The 15270-nt window shown below is 49.0% G+C and overlaps 8 non-coding genes across 8 annotated transcripts; 7 read left to right on the top strand and 1 right to left on the bottom strand.

Moving 5' to 3' along the window:
• Positions 1-249: 249 nt before the first annotated feature.
• Positions 250-322, top strand: Trnav-cac. The gene has a single exon. It is a non-coding gene; the product is annotated as a tRNA-Val (tRNA).
• Positions 323-480: 158 nt separating this feature from the next.
• Trnav-aac lies at positions 481-553 on the top strand. Its single transcript has one exon. It is a non-coding gene; the product is annotated as a tRNA-Val (tRNA).
• Positions 554-6808: 6255 nt separating this feature from the next.
• On the top strand, positions 6809-6881 carry Trnav-cac. Its single transcript has one exon. It is a non-coding gene; the product is annotated as a tRNA-Val (tRNA).
• Positions 6882-7039: 158 nt separating this feature from the next.
• Positions 7040-7112, top strand: Trnav-aac. The gene has a single exon. It is a non-coding gene; the product is annotated as a tRNA-Val (tRNA).
• A 6259-nt stretch (positions 7113-13371) lies between these two features.
• Trnav-cac lies at positions 13372-13444 on the top strand. The gene has a single exon. It is a non-coding gene; the product is annotated as a tRNA-Val (tRNA).
• Positions 13445-13602: 158 nt separating this feature from the next.
• Trnav-aac lies at positions 13603-13675 on the top strand. The gene has a single exon. It is a non-coding gene; the product is annotated as a tRNA-Val (tRNA).
• Positions 13676-13869: 194 nt separating this feature from the next.
• Positions 13870-13941, bottom strand: Trnap-agg. The gene has a single exon. It is a non-coding gene; the product is annotated as a tRNA-Pro (tRNA).
• Positions 13942-15075: 1134 nt separating this feature from the next.
• On the top strand, positions 15076-15148 carry Trnav-cac. Its single transcript has one exon. It is a non-coding gene; the product is annotated as a tRNA-Val (tRNA).
• The last annotated feature ends 122 nt before the right edge of the window (positions 15149-15270 follow it).

Here is a 15270-nt window from a genome sequence, read left to right as displayed (position 1 = left end):
GGCTCGCACTGCCTGCTGTTGAGAAAGTGATTGCTTTTGCTGATATGACTTGCAATAACGACTGCGCGAAACGCCGCTATCTCGTTAGGGGTGCTACGGCAGACACCCTCTCGAGCACCCCGAAGACTTCTTGAGCCCTCGGCTGTGATGGGTTCCAGGCTGACAAAAGAACTGTCGTGTGTGCATTCGCGAACGAGAGAAAGTCTGAGGCAACTTCGAGTGAACAAGGATGGACTCCCTGGGTCCGTCGTTTCCGTAGTGTAGCGGTTATCACGTCTGCTTCACACGCAGAAGGCCCCCGGTCCGATCCCGGGCGGGAACAGAATTTTCCTGCCTATGTCGTATTGTCCTCCAATGAGCCACGTCGTGTGTGGATCTGCTGCATGTCCCTTCGTTTTGCAAGTACCACATTTATTGAATTTTATAGTTACGATGGCAACATCACTACAAGTAGTCTGTGAAGTAAGGTGCACACAAGCTGTTTCCGTGGTGTAGCGGTTATCACGTCTGCCTAACACGCAGAAGGTCCCCGGTTCGATCCCGGGCGGAAACACTTTTTCATCACTTTAAGCAAGACGTACTAACATGCATCTGCTACCATCTGTACCCGAAACCTTCGTAATCGCCTTCACGCGTCGGACCCGAGTGTCAATTGCTCACATCGAATAAGAAATTCATTTGATATTGACGGCGAGCTTTTTGCGCTGACTCAGCCACTGACGTGCGATCAGTTTGCACAAAACGCTAGGGCTCGTCCGGGATTTGAACCCGGGACCTCCTGCACCCTAAGCAGGAATCATACCCCTTTTTTTTTTACTTTTTTTTTCTTCTTTTTTATTTTTTTTTTTATTTTTTTTTTTTGTTTTCTTCGGGCCTCCATCCACCCCTTCTAGCCCGTCCTCACGCTCGCCAAAAGTGCCTTCATCTGCTCGGCTTCTCCGCCATTGGCAAAAATCTCCTTTGAATGAAAAAATTAATCATGTAACAAATGGATTCTCTTCTGTATCCATGCGGTTATTTGGTTAAGTTACAATATGTGATGTGGGAAGGAAAGCAAATGAAATCTTCTGGAGGAATGTGAGAAAACTCATCACTATCCGACGGAGACTGAATGTGTGAAAATAAACTTGTGATGCTGGAGTCTTCCACAGCGAGAAGGAAAAACTCGTCTCTTCCCCTGACAGGAGAAGGTCAAACATAACGTAAATACGTCTTCTTTTCAATAAACGAATCTTACTAATTAAATAAACAAGAAAAGAATAAGTTATAATTTGGATATTAGATCTACAAATTTCGACGGGGATCTTGTAGAACAGTCTCGCATTGCTCTCGACAGGAGAGGCATCATCCCCCAAAGCGTCACCCTTGTCGAGGTCGTCCGGTGCATATTCGTGGCCGTTCGATCGCCGCAATCCGAATCCTAATTGCGACTAACATAGTTGTGAAAGGGCCATCCTTCAGAATTTTCTGACTGCGATGGCGCCCTGGAGGAATATCTCTCTACGTCAACATTCGGAGGAGAAAGAAAGCATACTTTTCTCTATATTTGTCTATTCGTTGAAGTTGCTGGTGTTGAGTTATTAGGTATAGCCAATAGTCTTCTTTATTTTTTTCTGGCGCCGATAATATATAATACACCGTCTGACCTTGAAGCCAATTGACTGCTCGTCGTTTTGCCGGGGGGTATGGAACGGCATCAGGAGTGAGGAGTCCAGCTGGAGTAATCATCCTAGGTGCAGTACGCAGCATACTTGAGAGCTTCCGTGCAAATAGAAGCCAGATGTCCTTCACATTTTCGCATAGAAAGCGATGTTCGATGGTATCGAGGAGAGTACAGTGAACGCAGTTCGGAGTGTCTGCCAAGTGGATCATGTGTAGTTTTGAATTTGTCGGTATGATCCTATTGACCGCCATGTACCATGTAGACCGCACCTGCGATGGTAAGTGTGCGTCATGAATGTTTTCCCAGATCTTGGCCCAGTTGCAGTCTCTATACTTCACTTCTATTCTGTTGCGCGGTTTACTGTCCGTCAGGCAGCTGTAAAGTGCTTTGACCCGGTAAAGATCATTCTCAGGTATGTTGCTTTGAATATAGCTGTATTCGAGGAAAAAAGTACTAAAGTGGCTAAATGCAGTCGGGATGTGACTTACGTTTACCGGAGGCGTCATGCTGGCAGGTGCAATTTCATTGAGAAGGTGGGCCGTTAAGGAATTTGGTGATCGTTGCCATTGTTTATACATGTTGCTGATATATAATGCTTTCGCTTTGTGGTAAACATCTGTCAGATTTAGGCCGCCCTTTCCCAAGGGGAGCGTCAAAGTTGCAAATGGGACTTTGAAAATGTGTCCCCTACTGACAAAGTGTCCGAGCGCTGCAAGCATTCGTTGTGCGATGACCTTTGGTATTGGTAGGATTTGTGCGACATAATTCACTTTAGAAACAATGTAAGTATTGACTAAAAACACTCTTTGTATGGCGTTGAGATTTCGCAAATGATGTTGCCGTATGCCGGCCCGAATTTGTGCCAATAATTTTCGATAATTAAGAGCAGACGTGCAGCGGATGGTGCGCGTGTATTCAATGCCGAGACATTTAAATGTTGTCATTCTTTTTAGTGATTGGCTATTGCCAAGTTCGAGTCCTCTACCAAGTTCCATAATGCCAGACTTTTTACAGTTGACTTTCGCTCCTGATGCGGCTGCATAAGTGGATATCAGCTGAAACGCGCGTTCCAAATCTTCATCTTTCGTCACCACGAAACTGACGTCATCCGCAAATGCCTGGCATACGATCTTCTGGCCATGTATGCGTATTCCCGGAAGGTCTTGCGCCAGGGAGAACAGTAAGGGTTCAAGAGCAACTGCAAACAAGGCCATTGACATCGGGCAACCTTGTCGTACCGACCGAGCGATATTAATAGGTTTACTGAGTTGTCCGTTGAGACAGATCTTGGACGTACCGTTTCGCAGCAGGAGTGTAACAGTGTCAATAACTTTCCGTGGAAAGTTCATTGCTGCCATCGCGCACAGAAGATATGAGTGACTGATTTTATCGAATGCTTTCTCAAAATCTAACGAGACTAGAGCGCATCGCATGTCGCAAGCGGCGGCTGTAGCTATGATATCTCTATATGCACTTAACGTCTGCTGTATGTTTCTAGAGTTCCCAACGCTCGTCTGGTAGGCCCCCGTGACAGTACTAAGTACCGTACTGAATCGCTGCATCATGACCCGCGCGAATATCTTATAATCGGTATTAAGTAACGTAAGCGGTCGGAGATTGTCGACTGTCTTTCCCGCTGGGGTTTTGGGTACCAATACCACTATGCCTTCACAGAATTCCCTTAAGATATCACTTCCAGCCTTTAAGATATCATTACAGACCAAGGTCAACTTTGGAACTAAACGGTGACGAAAGGTTCGATAAAACTCAGCCGGTAATCCGTCGGGGCCAGGCGATTTATTCTGTGGGCTCCCTCGAATGGCGTCCTCTACTTCATCTTCATTTGTGACTGCAGCGAGGCCGTCTGCTTCTACCGTGGTCAATGTCGCAAAACGGCGTGCCAGAAGGACGTGCTGCGCCGCCATATCCACTGGGTGTTCCGTGAACTGTGCTGTGAAATGTTTGTAAATCTCGTCTCGTATGTCGCGCTGGTGGTTTAGGAATCGACCATCTGCAGTGTGCAGTTCTGTCAATATCTTTCTGCGCCCGCTTTTCTGTTCGCGAATAACATGGTACATTGATGTCGTTTCGTCCTGTACAGCGTTTTGCAGACGCGTCCTGACTTTACAGCCTTCCAATTGCTTCCGTTTAAGGGTTAGAATCGTAGCCTGTATTCTTTTAATATGCATACGATTTGCTATTACTGTTGCATCTTCTCGATATAAATCTCTCAAACACTGAAAGTAAAATTCCAGGGTTTGCTTCTGCCAGGCACATCGATCTCGGGAATAATTCTTCATCGCTTTTGTTAAGGCGGGTTTCGCACATTTTACCCACCACGTAATGGCAGAATCGTACGCGGGAAACTTTCGTTCGCAGGCTGCCCACGTATTGCGGAAGACTGTGTGACACCCGGGTTCTGGTAAACACGCTACATTTAGTTTCCAGGGTCCCCTTGCCCTGTACGTCCCTTGTGTGGCTAAATTGACGGTACATATATATGCCACATGATCTGTGAAGACAGTCGGCCATAGCTCAGCCTGCAAAACATGTTCCCTCATACTTGATAATGCGTAGATTCTATCGATGCGGCTAGCTGAGTGGCCAGTAACGTAAGTGAATCCGGGCCTGTCACCGTGTCGAAGCTCCCACGTGTCTATTAAATTCAACTCGTCAATGAGATTGCGAAGCTCGGCGGACGGATTGAAGTTCGGCGTCTGGTCTTTGGGACTGAGGACACAGTTAAAGTCACCAGCGAATATAAGTTGTTCCGAAGGTGATGTAAAAAGTGGCACAATGTCATCTTTAAAAAACTCTGCTCTCTGTCGGCGTCTCCCAGAGCCGGATGGGGCGTAGAGATTGATAAATCTAGTAGTATCGATAGTAGTCGCTATACCTCTGCCAGACGCCAGGCGCTCGACATGTGACATCACTATCCCTTCCTTAGCCATGATCGCCGTCCCTGGATCAGAGCCATGTCCAGGATTAACGACGGCATTGTAGCCTGTGATACGGTCAAGGTTAATATTGGTCACTTCCTGCAGCATGATGAGATCAATATCAGCGGCATAGAGAAAATCTTGAAGATTTGTTAAGTTTAGTGGGCTACTGATCTTATTGATGTTCAATGTCGCAATTCGGTAAGCTTGCAAGGACGGCATGAGAACAGAGATCTAGGTGACAATAAGCCGAGTATGGATGTTAATGGCGAACATCCTCTAAAAGAAGTCTACGTCATTAGCCACTGTGCCGACGCCGGCGGTAGCCGTTTGTTGCTGGTGGGACACAGCAGCTTGAGCTTCCGATAACGGACTATCTGTACGTCGCCGATCCTTTACGAAATCATCTTCCCGACCACCCTCTTCCACGTCATCCGACCAATCACACACGAACCTGTCCGCTGGCAAACCGCAATCCGAGAGCTTGGATACGTCAGATACAGGGGTCTGATCCATTGCATCTGTTATCGCAGGGTCGCCGGAGGGTAATCGTCCGTGATCAGTGTCCGATTCGTCCGTCCGGGATGTTTTTGTCGTTTTGCTGGGTGCTGACGACGGTGGTTCAGTCTCTTCAGTCAGTTTCTGTCGTACGTGGTTCGCTTTTTCACGCAATATTGGCGCCTTTGCTTCGGCCCCTTGATGTGCTAGGCGGCGTTTCTTCTGTGATTTGGGAGACCGCGGGGGCTGTTGGCCAGCCAGCTCGTTCGACTCCACCCGGTCCACGTCGGACTTGTCGTCTCGAACCGGAACGCCCGCCGGAATACTGTCGGTGTCCGGTTGGTGCCCCTGCTCCGAGTGAGTATCGCCCCCCTTTGAGGTGTGTGAAGAAGGAACAGTTGGGACGTCGTTCGTATCCATCGGCGTGACGCCTTCCTGCACTTCGCGCAGACTCTCTAGCGGAACATCGAAACTAGGGTCCGAGGTAACGTTAGCCCGGGCGGCGGCGACGTATGATATAGGCAACGTAGACGTCGGGCCCTGCTGCGCACGCTCACCGGCCGGTATTTGCGCCACGCGCCGTTGGACACATTGAGCACGGATATGTTCGGTGGAACCACATCCCGCACAGGTTCTCGGCTGCCCATCATAAATCACAATGGCTCTGTAGCCACACACAGTGACGTAGGACGGAATGTGCTTCAACATATCAATCTTCACCTGCCGGACACCGTTTAACACCGGGAAAATGTGCATATTCGACCACTTTTCTGCCGTATTGCTGATGACCGTTCCATATTCCCTCAATTTGGCATTAATTTGATCAGCGGATATTTCAAAGGGTAATTCGAATATTCGAACAGTTCTGACTCCAAGACCGGCAAGCGAAACTCTGACATCACCAACATTGCCGTCAGAATGGTTAAACTTTAAAACTCCTCCACAAGATTGAATGACCTGCTCGCATTTCTCGGATCTCAACAATTTTAGGTAGACCGTACTGCTGACGATAGAAAGGTGAATGCCAACCATATCATCAATAGTGATTTTCATAACGTCTCTAATAAATAACTCAACTTCAAAGGACTTCGGTCGTGCATAGTGCGGGTCAAAACTCAATTTCAATGTGTCTTTCTGTATAAGTTGATCCATTATAATCGATGGCAATTCATCACTCCACACTACAACAACGCAGCAAAGCGCACACTTACCAAACCGCACGCGACCGCCACAGGCGAGAGCGTAAACAACCTGCGTCCGACCGCCACGGCCGCTGCCGGCTGACTGACCCCTAGACCAACGAGCCCTGTGACACGGCGAATGCCAATTATTCCAGTCCATCGATGTCGTCCAGGGTGCCCTGGAAGTCTCGTGTACGCTGGCGGGATGGGGCCGGCGCGAATTCCCGCGGTCGGCGGCCTTCCTGGGCTACTGGTACCTTCATGTAGAGCTGCCGCTGGGCTCGCACTGCCTGCTGTTGAGAAAGTGATTGCTTTTGCTGATATGACTTGCAATAACGACTGCGCGAAACGCCGCTATCTCGTTAGGGGTGCTACGGCAGACACCCTCTCGAGCACCCCGAAGACTTCTTGAGCCCTCGGCTGTGATGGGTTCCAGGCTGACAAAAGAACTGTCGTGTGTGCACTCGCGAACGAGAGAAAGTCTGAGGCAAGTTCGAGTGAACAAGGATGGACTCCCCGGGTCCGTCGTTTCCGTAGTGTAGCGGTTATCACGTCTGCTTCACGCGCAGAAGGTCCCCGGTTCGATCCCGGGCGGGAACAGAATTTTCCTGCCTATGTCGTATTGTCCTCCAATGAGCCACGTCGTGTGTGGATCTGCTGCATGTCCCTTCGTTTTGCAAGTACCACATTTATTGAATTTTTTAGTTACGATGGCAACATCACTACAAGTTGTCTGTGAAGTAAGGTGCACACAAGCTGTTTCCGTGGTGTAGCGGTTATCACGTCTGCCTAACACGCAGAAGGTCCGCGGTTCGATCCCGGGCGGAAACACTTTTTCATCACTTTAAGCAAGACGTACTAACATGCATCTGCTACCATCTGTACCCGAAACCTTCGTAATCGCCTTCACGCGTCGGACCCGAGTGTCAATTGCTTACATCGAATAAGAAATTCATTTGATATTGACGGCGAGCTTTTTGCGCTGACTCAGCCACTGACGTGCGATCAGTTTGCACAAAACGCTAGGGCTCGTCCGGGATTTGAACCCGGGACCTCCTGCACCCTAAGCAGGAATCATACCCCTTTTTTTTTTTACTTTTTTTTTCTTCTTTTTTATTTTTTTTTTATTTTTTTTTTTTTTTTGTTTTCTTCGGGCCTCCATCCACCCCTTCTAGCCCGTCCTCACGCTCGCCAAAAGTGCCTTCATCTGCTCGGCTTCTCCGCCATTGGCAAAATTCTCCTTTGAATGAAAAAATTAATCATGTAACATATGGATTCTCTTCTGTATCCATGCGGTTATTTGGTTAAGTTACAATATGTGATGTGGGAAGGAAAGCAAATGAAATCTTCTGGAGGAATGTGAGAAAACTCATCACTATCCGACGGAGACTGAATGTGTGAAAATAAACTTGTGATGCTGGAGTCTTCCACAGCGAGAAGGAAAAACTCGTCTCTTCCCCTGACAGGAGAAGGTCAAACATAACGTAAATACGTCTTCTTTTCAATAAACGAATCTTACTAATTAAATAAACAAGAAAAGAATAAGTTATAATTTGGATATTAGATCTACAAATTTCGACGGGGATCTTGTAGAACAGTCTCGCATTGCTCTCGACAGGAGAGGCATCATCCCCCAAAGCGTCACCCTTGTCGAGGTCGTCCGGTGCATATTCGTGGCCGTTCGATCGCCGCAATCCGAATCCTAATTGCGACTAACATAGTTGTGAAAGGGCCATCCTTCAGAATTTTCTGACTGCGATGGCGCCCTGGAGGAATATCTCTCTACGTCAACATTCGGAGGAGAAAGAAAGCATACTTTTCTCTATATTTGTCTATTCGTTGAAGTTGCTGGTGTTGAGTTATTAGGTATAGCCAATAGTCTTCTTTATTTTTTTCTGGCGCCGATAATATATAATACACCGTCTGACCTTGAAGCCAATTGACTGCTCGTCGTTTTGCCGGGGGGTATGGAACGGCATCAGGAGTGAGGAGTCCAGCTGGAGTAATCATCCTAGGTGCAGTACGCAGCATACTTGAGAGCTTCCGTGCAAATAGAAGCCAGATGTCCTTCACATTTTCGCATAGAAAGCGATGTTCGATGGTATCGAGGAGAGTACAGTGAACGCAGTTCGGAGTGTCTGCCAAGTGGATCATGTGTAGTTTTGAATTTGTCGGTATGATCCTATTGACCGCCATGTACCATGTAGACCGCACCTGCGATGGTAAGTGTGCGTCATGAATGTTTTCCCAGATCTTGGCCCAGTTGCAGTCTCTATACTTCACTTCTATTCTGTTGCGCGGCTTACTGTCCGTCAGGCAGCTGTAAAGTGCTTTGATCCGGTAAAGATCATTCTCAGGTATGTTGCTTTGAATATAGCTGTATTCGAGGAAAAAAGTACTAAAGTGGCTAAATGCAGTCGGGATGTGACTTACGTTTACCGGAGGCGTCATGCTGGCAGGTGCAATTTCATTGAGAAGGTGGGCCGTTAAGGAATTTGGTGATCGTTGCCATTGTTTATACATGTTGCTGATATATAATGCTTTCGCTTTGTGGTAAACATCTGTCAGATTTAGGCCGCCCTTTCCCAAGGGGAGCGTCAAAGTTGCAAATGGGACTTTGAAAATGTGTCCCCTACTGACAAAGTGTCCGAGCGCTGCAAGCATTCGTTGTGCGATGACCTTTGGTATTGGTAGGATTTGTGCGACATAATTCACTTTAGAAACAATGTAAGTATTGACTAAAAACACTCTTTGTATGGCGTTGAGATTTCGCAAATGATGTTGCCGTATGCCGACCCGAATTTGTGCCAATAATTTTCGATAATTAAGAGCAGACGTGCAGCGGATGGTGCGCGTGTATTCAATGCCGAGACATTTAAATGTTGTCATTCTTTTTAGTGATTGGCTATTGCCAAGTTCGAGTCCTCTACCAAGTTCCATAATGCCAGACTTTTTACAGTTGACTTTCGCTCCTGATGCGGCTGCATAAGTGGATATCAGCTGAAACGCGCGTTCCAAATCTTCATCTTTCGTCACCACGAAACTGACGTCATCCGCAAATGCCTGGCATACGATCTTCTGGCCATGTATGCGTATTCCCGGAAGGTCTTGCGCCAGGGAGAACAGTAAGGGTTCAAGAGCAACTGCAAACAAGGCCATTGACATCGGGCAACCTTGTCGTACCGACCGAGCGATATTAATAGGTTTACTGAGTTGTCCGTTGAGACAGATCTTGGACGTACCGTTTCGCAGCAGGAGTGTAACAGTGTCAATAACTTTCCGTGGAAAGTTCATTGCTGCCATCGCGCACAGAAGATATGAGTGACTGATTTTATCGAATGCTTTCTCAAAATCTAACGAGACTAGAGCGCATCGCATGTCGCAAGCGGCGGCTGTAGCTATGATATCTCTATATGCACTTAACGTCTGCTGTATGTTTCTAGAGTTCCCAACGCTCGTCTGGTAGGCCCCCGTGACAGTACTAAGTACCGTACTGAATCGCTGCATCATGACCCGCGCGAATATCTTATAATCGGTATTAAGTAACGTAAGCGGTCGGAGATTGTCGACTGTCTTTCCCGCTGGGGTTTTGGGTACCAATACCACTATGCCTTCACAGAATTCCCTTAAGATATCACTTCCAGCCTTTAAGATATCATTACAGACCAAGGTCAACTTTGGAACTAAATGGTGACGAAAGGTTCGATAAAACTCAGCCGGTAATCCGTCGGGGCCAGGCGATTTATTCTGTGGGCTCCCTCGAATGGCGTCCTCTACTTCATCTTCATTTGTGACTGCAGCGAGGCCGTCTGCTTCTACCGTGGTCAATGTCGCAAAACGGCGTGCCAGAAGGACGTGCTGCGCCGCCATATCCACTGGGTGTTCCGTGAACTGTGCTGTGAAATGTTTGTAAATCTCGTCTCGTATGTCGCGCTGGTGGTTTAGGAATCGACCATCTGCAGTGTGCAGTTCTGTCAATATCTTTCTGCGCCCCCTTTTCTGTTCGCGAATAACATGGTACATTGATGTCGTTTCGTCCTGTACAGCGTTTTGCAGACGCGTCCTGACTTTACAGCCTTCCAATTGCTTCCGTTTAAGGGTTAGAATCGTAGCCTGTATTCTTTTAATATGCATACGATTTGCTATTACTGTTGCATCTTCTCGATATAAATCTCTCAAACACTGAAAGTAAAATTCCAGGGTTTGCTTCTGCCAGGCACATCGATCTCGGGAATAATTCTTCATCGCTTTTGTTAAGGCGGGTTTCGCACATTTTACCCACCACGTAATGGCAGAATCGTACGCGGGAAACTTTCGTTCGCAGGCTGCCCACGTATTGCGGAAGACTGTGTGACACCCGGGTTCTGGTAAACACGCTACATTTAGTTTCCAGGGTCCTCTTGCCCTGTACGTCCCTTGTGTGGCTAAATTGACGGTACATATATATGCCACATGATCTGTGAAGACAGTCGGCCATAGCTCAGCCTGCAAAACATGTTCCCTCATACTTGATAATGCGTAGATTCTATCGATGCGGCTAGCTGAGTGGCCAGTAACGTAAGTGAATCCGGGCCTGTCACCGTGTCGAAGCTCCCACGTGTCTATTAAATTCAACTCGTCAATGAGATTGCGAAGCTCGGCGGACGGATTGAAGTTCGGCGTCTGGTCTTTGGGACTGAGGACACAGTTAAAGTCACCAGCGAATATAAGTTGTTCCGAAGGTGGTGTAAAAAGTGGCACAATGTCATCTTTAAAAAACTCTGCTCTCTGTCGGCGTCTCCCAGAGCCGGATGGGGCGTAGAGATTGATAAATCTAGTAGTATCGATAGTAGTCGCTATACCTCTGCCAGACGCCAGGCGCTCGACATGTGACATCACTATCCCTTCCTTAGCCATGATCGCCGTCCCTGGATCAGAGCCATGTCCAGGATTAACGACGGCATTGTAGCCTGTGATACGGTCAAGGTTAATATTGGTCACTTCCTGCAGCATGATGAGATCAATATCAGCGGCATAGAGAAAATCTTGAAGATTTGTTAAGTTTAGTGGGCTACTGATCTTATTGATGTTCAATGTCGCAATTCGGTAAGCTTGCAAGGACGGCATGAGAACAGAGATCTAGGTGACAATAAGCCGAGTATGGATGTTAATGGCGAACATCCTCTAAAAGAAGTCTACGTCATTAGCCACTGTGCCGACGCCGGCGGTAGCCGTTTGTTGCTGGTGGGACACAGCAGCTTGAGCTTCCGATAACGGACTATCTGTACGTCGCCGATCCTTTACGAAATCATCTTCCCGACCACCCTCTTCCACGTCATCCGACCAATCACACACGAACCTGTCCGCTGGCAAACCGCAATCCGAGAGCTTGGATACGTCAGATACAGGGGTCTGATCCATTGCATCTGTTATCGCAGGGTCGCCGGAGGGTAATCGTCCGTGATCAGTGTCCGATTCGTCCGTCCGGGATGTTTTTGTCGTTTTGCTGGTTGCTGACGACGGTGGTTCAGTCTCTTCAGTCAGTTTCTGTCGTACGTGGTTCGCTTTTTCACGCAATATTGGCGCCTTTGCTTCGGCCCCTTGATGTGCTAGGCGGCGTTTCTTCTGTGATTTGGGAGACCGCGGGGGCTGTTGGCCAGCCAGCTCGTTCGACTCCACCCGGTCCACGTCGGACTTGTCGTCTCGAACCGGAACGCCCGCCGGAATACTGTCGGTGTCCGGTTGGTGCCCCTGCTCCGAGTGAGTATCGCCCCCCTTTGAGGTGTGTGAAGAAGGAACAGTTGGGACGTCGTTCGTATCCATCGGCGTGACGCCTTCCTGCACTTCGCGCAGACTCTCTAGCGGAACATCGAAACTAGGGTCCGAGGTAACGTTAGCCCGGGCGGCGGCGACGTATGATATAGGCAACGTAGACGTCGGGCCCTGCTGCGCACGCTCACCGGCCGGTATTTGCGCCACGCGCCGTTGGACACATTGAGCACGGATATGTTCGGTGGAACCACATCCCGCACAGGTTCTCGGCTGCCCATCATAAATCACAATGGCTCTGTAGCCACACACAGTGACGTAGGACGGAATGTGCTTCAACATATCAATCTTCACCTGCCGGACACCGTTTAACACCGGGAAAATGTGCATATTCGACCACTTTTCTGCCGTATTGCTGATGACCGTTCCATATTCCCTCAATTTGGCATTAATTTGATCAGCGGATATTTCAAAGGGTAATTCGAATATTCGAACAGTTCTGACTCCAAGACCGGCAAGCGAAACTCTGACATCACCAACATTGCCGTCAGAATGGTTAAACTTTAAAACTCCTCCACAAGATTGAATGACCTGCTCGCATTTCTCGGATCTCAACAATTTTAGGTAGACCGTACTGCTGACGATAGAAAGGTGAATGCCAACCATATCATCAATAGTGATTTTCATAACGTCTCTAATAAATAACTCAACTTCAAAGGACTTCGGTCGTGCATAGTGCGGGTCAAAACTCAATTTCAATGTGTCTTTCCGTATAAGTTGATCCATTATAATCGATGGCAATTCATCACTCCACACTACAACAACGCAGCAAAGCGCACACTTACCAAACCGCACGCGACCGCCACAGGCGAGAGCGTAAACAACCTGCGTCCGACCGCCACGGCCGCTGCCGGCTGACTGACCCCTAGACCAACGAGCCCTGTGACACGGCGAATGCCAATTATTCCAGTCCATCGATGTCGTCCAGGGTGCCCTGGAAGTCTTGTGTACGCTGGCGGGATGGGGCCGGCGCGAATTCCCGCGGTCGGCGGCCTTCCTGGGCTACTGGTACCTTCATGTAGAGCTGCCGCTGGGCTCGCACTGCCTGCTGTTGAGAAAGTGATTGCTTTTGCTGATATGACTTGCAATAACGACTGCGCGAAACGCCGCTATCTTGTTAGGGGTGCTACGGGAGACACCCTCTCGAGCACCCCGAAGACTTCTTGAGCCCTCGGCTGTGATGGGTTCCAGGCTGACAAAAGAACTGTCGTGTGTGCATTCGCGAACGAGAGAAAGTCTGAGGCAAGTTCGAGTGAACAAGGATGGACTCCCCGGGTCCGTCGTTTCCGTAGTGTAGCGGTTATCACGTCTGCTTCACACGCAGAAGGTCCCCGGTTCGATCCCGGGCGGGAACAGTATTTTCCTGCCTATGTCGTATTGTCCTCCAATGAGCCACGTCGTCTGTGGATCTGCTGCATGTCCCTTCGTTTTGCAAGTACCACATTTATTGAATTTTTTAGTTACGATGGCAACATCACTACAAGTTGTCTGTGAAGTAAGGTGCACACAAGCAGTTTCCGTGGTGTAGCGGTTATCACGTCTGCCTAACACGCAGAAGGTCCCCGGTTCGATCCCGGGCGGAAACACTTTTTCATCACTTTAAGCAAGACGTACTAACATGCATCTGCTACCATCTGTACCCGAATCCTTCGTAATCGCCTTCACGCGTCGGACCCGAGTGCCAATTGCTCACATCGAATAAGAAATTCATTTGATATTGACGGCGAGCTTTTTGCGCTGACTCAGCCACTGACGTGCGATCAGTTTGCACAAAACGCTAGGGCTCGTCCGGGATTTGAACCCGGGACCTCCTGCACCCTAAGCAGGAATCATACCCCTAGACCAACGAGCCCTGTACCACGGCGAATGCCAATTATTCCAGTCCCTCGATGTCGTCCAGGGTGCCCTGGAAGTCTCGTGTACGCTGGCGGGATGGGGCCGGCGCGAATTCCCGCGGCCGGCGGCCTTCCTGGGCTACTGGTACCTTCATGTAGAGCTGCCGCTGGGCTCGCACTGCCTGCTGTTGAGAAAGTGATTGCTTTTGCTGATATGACTTGCAATAACGACTGCGCGAAACGCCGCTATCTCGTTAGGGGTGCTACGGCAGACACCCTCTCGAGCACCCCGAAGACTTCTTGAGCCCTCGGCTGTGATGGGTTCCAGGCTGATAAAAGAAATGTCGTCTGTGCATTCGCACTGCCTGCTGCTGAGAAAGTGATTGCTTTTGCTGATATGACTTGCAATAACGACTGCGCGAATCGCCGCTATCTCGTTAGGGGTGCTACGGCAGACACCCTCTCGAGCACCCCGAAGACTTCTTGAGCCCTCGGCTGTGATGGGTTCCAGGCTGATAAAAGAAATGTCGTCTGTGCATTCGCACTGCCTGCTGCTGAGAAAGTGATTGCTTTTGCTGATATGACTTGCAATAACGACTGCGCGAATCGCCGCTGTCTCGTTAGGGGTGCTACGGCAGACACCCTCTCGAGCACCCCGAAGACTTCTTGAGCCCTCGGCTGTGATGGGTTCCAGGCTGATAAAAGAAATGTCGTCTGTGCATTCGCACTGCTTGCTGCTGAGAAAGTGATTGCTTTTGCTGATATGACTTGCAATAACGACTGCGCGAATCGCCGCTGTCTCGTTAGGGGTGCTACGGCAGACACCCTCTCGAGCACCCCGAAGACTTCTTGAGCCCTCGGCTGTGATGGGTTCCAGGCTGATAAAAGAAATGTCGTCTGTGCATTCGCACTGCCTGCTGCTGAGAAAGTGATTGCTTTTGCTGATATGACTTGCAATAACGACTGCGCGAAACGCCGCTATCTCGTTAGGGGTGCTACGGCAGACACCCTCTCGAGCACCCCGAAGACTTCTTGAGCCCTCGGCTGTGATGGGTTCCAGGCTGACAAAAGAACTGTCGTGTGTGCACTCGCGAACGAGAGAAAGTCTGAGGCAAGTTCGAGTGAACAAGGATGGACTCCCCGGGTCCGTCGTTTCCGTAGTGTAGCGGTTATCACGTCTGCTTCACGCGCAGAAGGTCCCCGGTTCGATCCCGGGCGGGAACAGAATTTTCCTGCCTATGTCGTATTGTCCTCCAATGAGCCACGTCGTGTGTGGATCTGCTGCATGTCCCTTCGTTTTGCAAGTACCACATTTATTGAATTTTTTAGTTACGATGGCAACATCA

Source organism: Schistocerca piceifrons, chromosome 2 (assembly GCF_021461385.2).
Source record: "Schistocerca piceifrons isolate TAMUIC-IGC-003096 chromosome 2, iqSchPice1.1, whole genome shotgun sequence".
Lineage (NCBI taxonomy): Eukaryota > Metazoa > Arthropoda > Insecta > Orthoptera > Acrididae > Schistocerca > Schistocerca piceifrons.
Note: the sequence above shows the minus strand (reverse complement) of the source record. Positions and strands in the feature narration are given on the sequence as shown.